Genomic DNA, 8,871 nt, shown 5'->3' with positions numbered 1-8,871 from the left:
TCTACTTGTCTGTGTCAGCCGCACCACACGGATACGTTTTCTACGTTTATTTACGCTTTGATTTGAATGAAAACAGCGTATCCGTGTGGTGCGGCTGACAAAGAACAGCATACGCAGTTTGCGTTCAGTGGATACTCTCCAAAATGGCGCTACGGTGATGCGGAGACGAATTGTTGAATAAAGTCGTTATTTTATTTTCTTCGCGTACAAAAAGTATTCTCGTCGCTTCATAAAATTCAGATTGAACCACTGATGGCAGATGGACTATTTTGACGATGTCTTTCATACTTTTCTGGGCCTTGACAGTGTTATTTACTTGGCAGTCAATGGGACAGTCACAAGCCTCCCGGTTTTCATCCAAAATATCTTAAATTGTGTTTCGAAGGCGAACAAAGCTTTTATGGGTTTGGAATGACATGGGGGTAAGTGATTAATGACAAGATTTTCAGTTTGGGGTGGAGTAACCCTTTGAGAACACCAACAGCAGCTGGTAAATTAGGTGCGGTGACTTTAAGAGACAATGCATGGATCCAATATAGTAATACACATCCAATTTCTTTTTACGTTCACTTCAGACATAACCAACAACATTTCGAGAATACTCGCCAAGATGGGCATTTCGACATAAGCGCAAGACGCAAAACTCAATTCGGCATCGACGGGCTGTGAGACGCGGCTATTTCTGCGCGCGGGTGCTGAATGAAGCTCTTTCGTTTCTTTTTGTGCCTGAATGTTTAAATTGGTGAGGTGAATTTGATCGTTCAAGCGCAAGAAGACGTGAAAGAGAACTCAATACGGTGTTCCCTAGTCTGAAACGCGGCTCACTGTGTGTGAACCGAACACAGCGCGCTTGACCTCAGTTGAGTTCTTTTGCAAATCTCTTGAATGTTTAAATTGGCAAGGCTTAAAAACACATGCAAATAAGCTTTCGTGACAAAATGCAGCAGTGGCCCATCAACTGTCCTGAGCGTGTTTCATGCTGGCCTCGAGCAGTCGGTTGAATTCGCAAGTGATACGAATCTCCCATTCCACCACATCCCAAAGGTGCACTACTGGATGGAAATCTGGTGACTGTGGCGAGTAGTCAACTCATTGTCACTTATCATAGTTTGAGATGATTTAGGCTTTGTGACATTGGGCGTTATCCTTCAGTAGACTATGGCATTTAAATGATGCTCAAGTGGTACAAGGGGCCCAGAGTATGCCAAGAAAATACTCCCCCACACCATTACACCACCACCAGCGGCCTGAACCATTGATACAAGGTAGGATGGGTCCATGCTTTCATGTTGATTATGCCCAATTCTGGCCCTACCATCCAAATGTCGCTCACAAAATTCGAGACTCATCAGAACAGGCAACCTTTTCCCAATCTTCTGTTGTCCAGTTTTGTGAACTGTATCCTCAGTTTCCTGTTCTTAGCTGACAGGAGTGGCACCAGGTGTGGTCTTCTGCTGCTGTAGTCCATCTGCTTCAAGGTTTGACATGTTGTGCATTCAGAGATGCTCTTCTGTGTACCTCAGTTGTATTGAGTGGTTGAGCTACTGTTGCCTTTCTGTGGACTCTAAAACCAGTCTGGTCATTCTCCTCTGACATCAAGGTATTTTTGCCCTCAAAACTGCCACTCACTGGATTTTCTCTTTTTCTGACCATTCTCTTTAAAGCTAATGGTTGTACATGAAAATCCCAGTAGATCAGCAGTTTCTGAAATACTCAGACCAGGCCATCTGGCACCAACAACCATGCCACGTTCAAAGTTACTTAAATCACCTTTCTTACCCATTCTGATACTCGGTTTGAACTTCAGCACATCTTCTTGACCATGTCTACATGCATAAATGCATTTAGTTGCTGCCATGTGATTGGCTGATTAGATATTTGCGTTAATGAACAATTGAACAGGTGTACCTAATAACGTGGCTGGTGAGTGTAGATTATTTATTACGTTTTACAGGGATCCATTAAGCTGATCCATGAAGCCTTGCAATTTCAGGCTTTTTTACTTTAATCATATTCAAATAATCTGATTGATTATGATTTAAAGAATGATTTGAACCTGTAAGACAATATAATCTTCCATTGGAAATGGAATGCATCATGAACAAGTGATTACATTCAATAAATTGAAAAAAAAAAAATGTCTTTCATGCCCGTCTCACAATTGTTTTTGAATCACTTCAGTTTTCATTATGGCATGCTAACAGATTTCTCTCAAAACTGTATAAATGATTACTGAAATGTCATGCGCTGTTTAGGTAATAATAATCAACCAGCATCATAATGTAGAAGTGCCATCCAAAATACTTACAGCTAATGTATAACTCAACTTAAAGACATTACACTGAAAGGTTTCAAGACACAAGACATTTAAAACATATAACCAAACATGTTATTTTATTGTCTGAAAAAGTAACACAATCTCCCAACTGGGTTTATCACATACACTACCACAACGATGAAACACCATTACTACACAAATAGGGACTTCTTTTCAAATATTATAGACATTACAAAAAGATCCCTCATATCTTTCAGTTTTGTTTTGAAGTTATACTAAGCATGGCAGATTGATTTCATTTACAGTATGATACTGTACACTGTCACCATTTAGAAACAATGTTGTCTGACGTGGTTCTAAATTCCATAATGTTAAGGGAAGACATTTCATGGTCATTTTTATTTCATATGAAATATTTTACAATATAAACAAAGCATCCGTCTTGGATGAATTTAACAGCAACCAGAGGCCAGGCATTTCAGTGCAAACATGTTTTTTTACAAGGCAGTCTTGGCTGCATTACTCCCTTTTATCTATCAAAAACTAATGAGAAAATAACAGGTTCACCAGACAAAGGAGGGGGTTAAAATTAAAACTAAATTTCACAAAATGTGACAGATATCCAAAAAGCATCCTCTGACAGAGCCTGTTAAGTAAAGGAGGCCATGTGTTTGTATTGTCCAAAAAAAAAAAAAAACACATTCAAAAGTGATTGAAGTTCTGCAGAGGTTGTATTCATCACTGAACTGAAATATGCTTCAGGACTTAAATCGTTGTTTTAAGTAAAGTTCTGTTGCAATGATTTGAGAAAGCATCTATTTATAGAGCAGACGTTATGAGGTGCTTGCTCTGCCTAATGTTGCTCTCTGGTGTGCATCTATGATGCCTAACAATGATGTAAAATTACCATGTAATATATGAGGCTCTTACCTATCCACAATCTTCATCCCACCTCCAACTACAGGGTCTAAGAGGCTGTTTGGACCCTAACCGCTGACCACTCAAATATTAGGTGGGAAACTGAAAACAATACTATTGTAAACAGTACTGCCAAAAAGTAGAAGGCAGGTGAACTAGTTCTGATTTAGGCTAAATGTTTAGGATTGGTGAACTCCTGACCTGTTCCATTTTAAAATACCCATTGAGGTGCTTATTTATAATATAGAATGTAGTCCCTTGATTTCCATGTAGATGCATTTTTAACAAACTAGAGTTACGGTTACTCACTGGGCTTGAAATAATGAAGCAGATAAACAAATATTCATGTGAAGAGGACAGCAGAGAACTGAAAATGGCTTCATAAACACATTGGAGGGAAAACATAAAATTGGAAATGTTTTGTTGATGTGGTGCTAGACAGATTTATACACAACTTGCAAATAAGTAAAAGACACCTCTGTCAAAAACTGAGAAAAATTGAGTTGAAACTACAGCACTTAATACTGATTACTTTAGAATTAGTCCTCTTAATTACAATGGCCGCCGCTCCTTGTCAACATTCACAGATAAGAGGCTGATAGCGCTGTGTTCCACAGGCAAAGAATCCAAATCTGTACACGTCCCTACCTTGTTGTTACACAGTTGGTGGAGGTAGCTAGTTATGTGCATGTATGTGGGGTTTAGGGTAGTTTGCATGGCTGATTGCAGGTGTGTGTGGATAATAGTCAAGCGAGAGGGAGTGAGCTGAAAGTGGTTAGTGTCTTTGATTCAAACACAATAAGTCCCACTACAGGATATCCACCTGAACACTCATCATAAAGCAACACAACTGTGGAGGGTATGAGCAAAGAAACAAATAAAAGATAAAAAGGGAGGATCACCACATAATAGCACCAATGGATGCAACATGAGCTCTGCTCTCTTTCCAAAATCTCACCGAGTCACTGCCAGCAAGGACACGTTAATTCTGGTGCTTTCTTGAGATGGCACTCCAAACAGTTAAAGCCATAGTCCAAATGTTCAAAGCAAGTATTCTAATGTTTAATTCAATCTTTGAAATGAGATCTGAGACTTACTGTATATTCCACATGGCAGGTCAAAACCTGATGTAATCTATTCAACTGTGACATTTGAAAGGAATGATAAATAACAGCGGAGCAAATTATTTGTACATACTTTCACTGAATAAGTTGTTCCAACCTAAAACAAGCATTTATTGAAATCATGAAAAGATTGAGAAGATTGTGAATATACAGTACATATCATGTGTTGGCTGGGGCAAAATTTTTAACCATATCATCTGTTGACCATATTTTCCACTGAGGTCAGGGACATGATTTGAGTAATGATCAAAAACAGCTCAATTCCCAAGGAAAACAACAAAACAAACAAAAAGGTTAAAAAAATAGCCATAGTGGTCTGGATTCAACTAATGTAAGAAAATCTTTAAAAAGCAAGATTTTTATCGGAGCAGCAAAAGGGCCTAGTCTCTGAATCCCACTGGCCCAAAGGAAGAGAACTGTATGACCTTTCCTTGGAGTGTTTTGGATGCAACCCCCGTGTTCCCGCCATTGTGATTTCCAACATCTTCCTTCTTTCATGACAATAAATAAAGCCATCAAGCTACACAGAAGACAAGCATGTTTCCAAACCAACAATGACATCCACAAGTGTCCTGGTTCATGAGACTATGTATCAGATTCACACCGGCATAAAACACACACCTGTTTTTATTTCAAAAGGGAATAACAATAAAAATAATCTACATCTGAGTTAAATGGAGACGAAAATTCAATTGAAATCGTTCATATTTTTGTCTACAGAGAGCGTTTTATTCCCTTAAGAAACAAAGATTGGTGAAACGATCCACAGATACATGATTACAGACTGACTGATGTTTTTACCTCTTCTTAGGAGAGTTAACTATTCATGACCTGAGATTAAATATGAACTTTAATGAAACAGGTAAATCCATTACTTAGTGTAAAGTTGCATACAAAGTAATTGTATGCACAATACATTTGGGTAAAAAAAAACAAAAAAACAAAGCCTTAATTTCAGAATGAGATCATTTTTTCCCACTAATTCAGTCTATGTATTGTTTTATTAAGCAGTGAAGTATTTTTACTCTGCTGTAAAAGTACTTTTCAGGTGTCTGTACTTTATCAGAGTGTTTTTCTTTAGAAAACTTTACTTCACAACATTCCAAAGCATAATATTCTACTTATTACTGCACTACGTTTCATATTAAACATCATTTAATACTTAATTACATTAGAAATCTATTACTTTCTTACTTTTACTCAAGTAAAAGTAATTCAAAGATTTACTTGAGTACAAGAAAGTACTACATTTTTAATGTTCTTAAGTATTAAAGGTAAAACAAACAACAACTTTTATTTATGAAATGAAGAGCAGTAAAAAGTATGACATTATGCTTTGGAATGTAGTGAAGTAAAGTTTTCCAAAGAAAAACACTCTGATAAACTACAGATACTTTTTAAATTTACTTGAGTAAAGTAAAAATACTTCACTACTGTCCGCCTCTGCTGTTAATCAAAATTCATATTAAAAATGTATGGTGTATTTCAAAGTCTGAGAAGTATCAACTTGACGTGTCTCCTGTGTGTGTGTCTAATGAGACAAAAAGAGATTTTTCTACTTGCGGCAGATCCTCTATCTCCCAATAGGCAGTATCCAGCTGGCTGATACAGAGCCTCTTGGTACATTAGCGAGCTGCACAGGACAGGGGTGTTATGTAAAGATCCCGGATTGCCAATGTACACGTCTGTAAGTGCATCTAAGGTGCCCTGCAGCAAAACTGAAGGGAAACGTTTACTTTTTATGTAACATTTTTGTTTGGGCTCTGTAGGAGTAAGAATCCTGATGTGGCAACCCATTTAGGCCTATCCGGTTGATGTTGCCACAACAAAAGTTTGGTCATCAAATTACGTTGCAGTTATGTAACTGTCAGATCCTATGGTTAGGGAAGTGTCTTGTGGATTGTGAGTGTCACTTGCTGGTATCTTATGATGCAGAAGCTATACGTCTCACAGAAACTTCATCCTAAAACAATGTATGGCTTAGATTTGTGTATTCTGTATTCCAAAGCATTCATGAATTACAACTATTTAAGTTTGTATTTTACGTCTACGATCAAAAAGTGTCATGAAAGTTAACAGGATAAAGCATAAAATATGAACGTATGGAAAACAGTAGGGATGCTCCGATCGATCGGCCAGAGATCAGTATCGGCCGATAATCACATTTCACAACTCGATCGGTACTCACTATTTGGCCGATCTCACGAACCGATCGCAATTTGATGACGTCAACGCCTGACCACGTACATGATGCGTGGGGACATAAATGATTTGACGCCACAGTCATGTCATCGCCGGTGCACTCCAAAGAGAAAGGAAAAATTGAAATCGCATCATATGACCCCTTTAATACTTAATTACATTAGAAATCTATTACTTTCTTACTTTTACTCAACTAAAAGTAATTCAAAGATTTACTTGAGTACAAGAAAATACTAAATTTTTAATGTTCGTAAGTATTAAAGGTAAAACAAACAACAACTTTTATTTATGAAATGAAGAGCAGTAAAAAGTATGACATTATGCTTTGGAATGTATTGAAGTAAAGCTTTCCAAAGAAAAACACTCTGATAAACTACAGATACTTTTTAAATTTACTTGAGTAAAGTAAAAATACTTCACTACTGTCCGCCTCTGCATGCGAGTATGATTCTTATTGTCACCAATGTAGCTAACAGTGTCATGACAAATGTATTTATTTTTAGGAATATTATACAACTTTATGAACCATGAATTAAATGTTGCTCAGATAAGGGCTTTTATGCCTCATTTTTTAACTTGTACTGCATACCAATAATACCTTTGACCTGCACATCAGCATCTATTTCTTAATGCGTGCAAACTTAATCCACTGGCTGGATGATCTCTAATCTGTGGCTGACAAAAATACTCTCGAAAACAAAACATTATTAAATTACCAGTTACTTCAAGCCTATCTTGAAAATAATGGTTGATTCCGACTGAATAATTTCCTGATTAATTGCTTGTTAGGGTAAATAATCCTATGATGTGAAATTTCCTTTTCCATGTTTTTCCCTTTTAATTTTTTTTTTTGCAGTGACCATTTATGCTGTGGGAACAGTCTCTGGAAGCCATGCCTGTGGGTTTAACAGTCCCCATGTAGTCGAGGTGCTTGATGGAGCAAATCACCCAACCTCCTGCACTTAGGCACCCCAACATTGCAGATCACCCTGACCCTACGTCAACTCAGATAGGCCCGTGTCAGACGCTGGTGATGGAGGCAAGGCAGTTGGGGGATTTCTGCAGTTTCTCAGGTTGTGTTGTGGGGGGCTCTGGGATTGCACGGAAGCTGAATGGGGGGCCGATGCTGGTGGTACCCATGTGGCCTGGACTTAGGGCCGAATTCTGTCTCCGGTTACTCTCCACAATGCTTGAGGTGTTGGACGCCAGGCTTTCCCGTGTGCTGAGAAAGTGGTGGAGGTGAGAAAATGACCAGAGAAGAAGGGATAGAGAAAGAACAAAGAGTAGAGTTTAAGACAAGCTAACTGGATCATTACTTTGAGGCAGGAGAAACAATACAAACCATCACACAATTCCTCAGAAAGACAAAAAAATACACAACCTCACCCTTACCTATGGTTTCACTCTGGTTTGCAGGATTGTTTAGCTGTACAAAAACGGTGTACTCCTTTGTATGACAGTATGACAACAATCATATGTTCAAGCAACTAAACCAGAAGCACTGACAGCCAACCACAAGAAAGAGGTTATACTGTAGGGAGAAGTGGATTAAAGGAATAGCTTGACAAAATATTAAATCATCATTTACTCATGCTCGTATGGTATGGCTGTATTCCACAGAATGTTTCCACAGAAAACAAAAGGAAAAATTCTGAAGAAGTTTTCCCTGCCTTTGTGCATGAAATTACAATGAGCAGATACTGAAGCTTACACAATTCAAAATGGACACAAAAGCACCATAAATGTATTATAAAAGAGGTCCATATGACTGTGTTGTAAGAAACAGACTGTAATTGAAATCTTTATTCACTGAAAATCTTCACATACTGTAGCTCTCCAGAGTGCATTCATGAGAGAAGTGGCAAATGTGTTCACAAGTATTTAGTGATTCTTTTATTGTGATTTTGTGTCTTGTGTTTTCTGAAGCTTTCACTGTAATTCACTGTAATTACATGAAAAATAGTAATCAAATTCTTCATTTTGTGTGCCATGGAAGAAAGTTAGCCATACAGGTTTGGAATGACACAAGGTTAAGTAAATTATGACATTTTTGTGGAAAACTATTGCTTTAAAAGCACATATTAAACTCAGTATTATATAATGTATTTAACATCAGTACTGCACAGATAAACATGCAGGTTTTTTTTTTGTCTTTTGCATTTCCACTCTGTGTAATTGCATTACTACCTTACATCAATCACAAACTAAATTGTGTCTATGCACAAGAGCTATGCTGATGTTTTTCCAGGAGCTGTGAAATGACATCATCGCTAATGTGATGAGTCATCCAGAAAATAGTGAATGATTTTGTGTGTGTGTGTGTGTGTGTGTGTGTGTGTGTGTGTGTGG

General features: G+C 37.8%; 1 protein-coding gene and 1 pseudogene across 2 annotated transcripts in view; both read right to left on the bottom strand.

Moving 5' to 3' along the window:
* Positions 1–1,795, bottom strand: part of LOC107737124 (transmembrane protein 134-like) — an 8,444-nt gene extending 6,649 nt beyond the window's left edge. Inside the window, exon 1 of one of the 2 annotated variants that reach the window (XM_016548561.1) lies at positions 1,771–1,795. The gene's annotated coding sequence lies outside the window, so the exon portion shown is untranslated. The remainder of the gene's footprint in view (positions 1–1,770) is intronic. The other variant, XM_016548560.1, reaches the window with a different exon arrangement.
* Positions 1,796–7,363: 5,568 nt separating this feature from the next.
* LOC107737099 (storkhead-box protein 2-like) overlaps positions 7,364–8,871 on the bottom strand; it is a 43,693-nt pseudogene continuing 42,185 nt past the window's right edge.

The sequence above is a fragment of the Sinocyclocheilus rhinocerous genome, unplaced genomic scaffold, assembly GCF_001515625.1.
Source record: "Sinocyclocheilus rhinocerous isolate Xijiao unplaced genomic scaffold, SAMN03320098_v1.1 scaffold344, whole genome shotgun sequence".
Classification (NCBI taxonomy): Eukaryota; Metazoa; Chordata; class Actinopteri; order Cypriniformes; family Cyprinidae; genus Sinocyclocheilus; species Sinocyclocheilus rhinocerous.
This window is presented reverse-complemented; position numbering and strand designations above follow the sequence as displayed.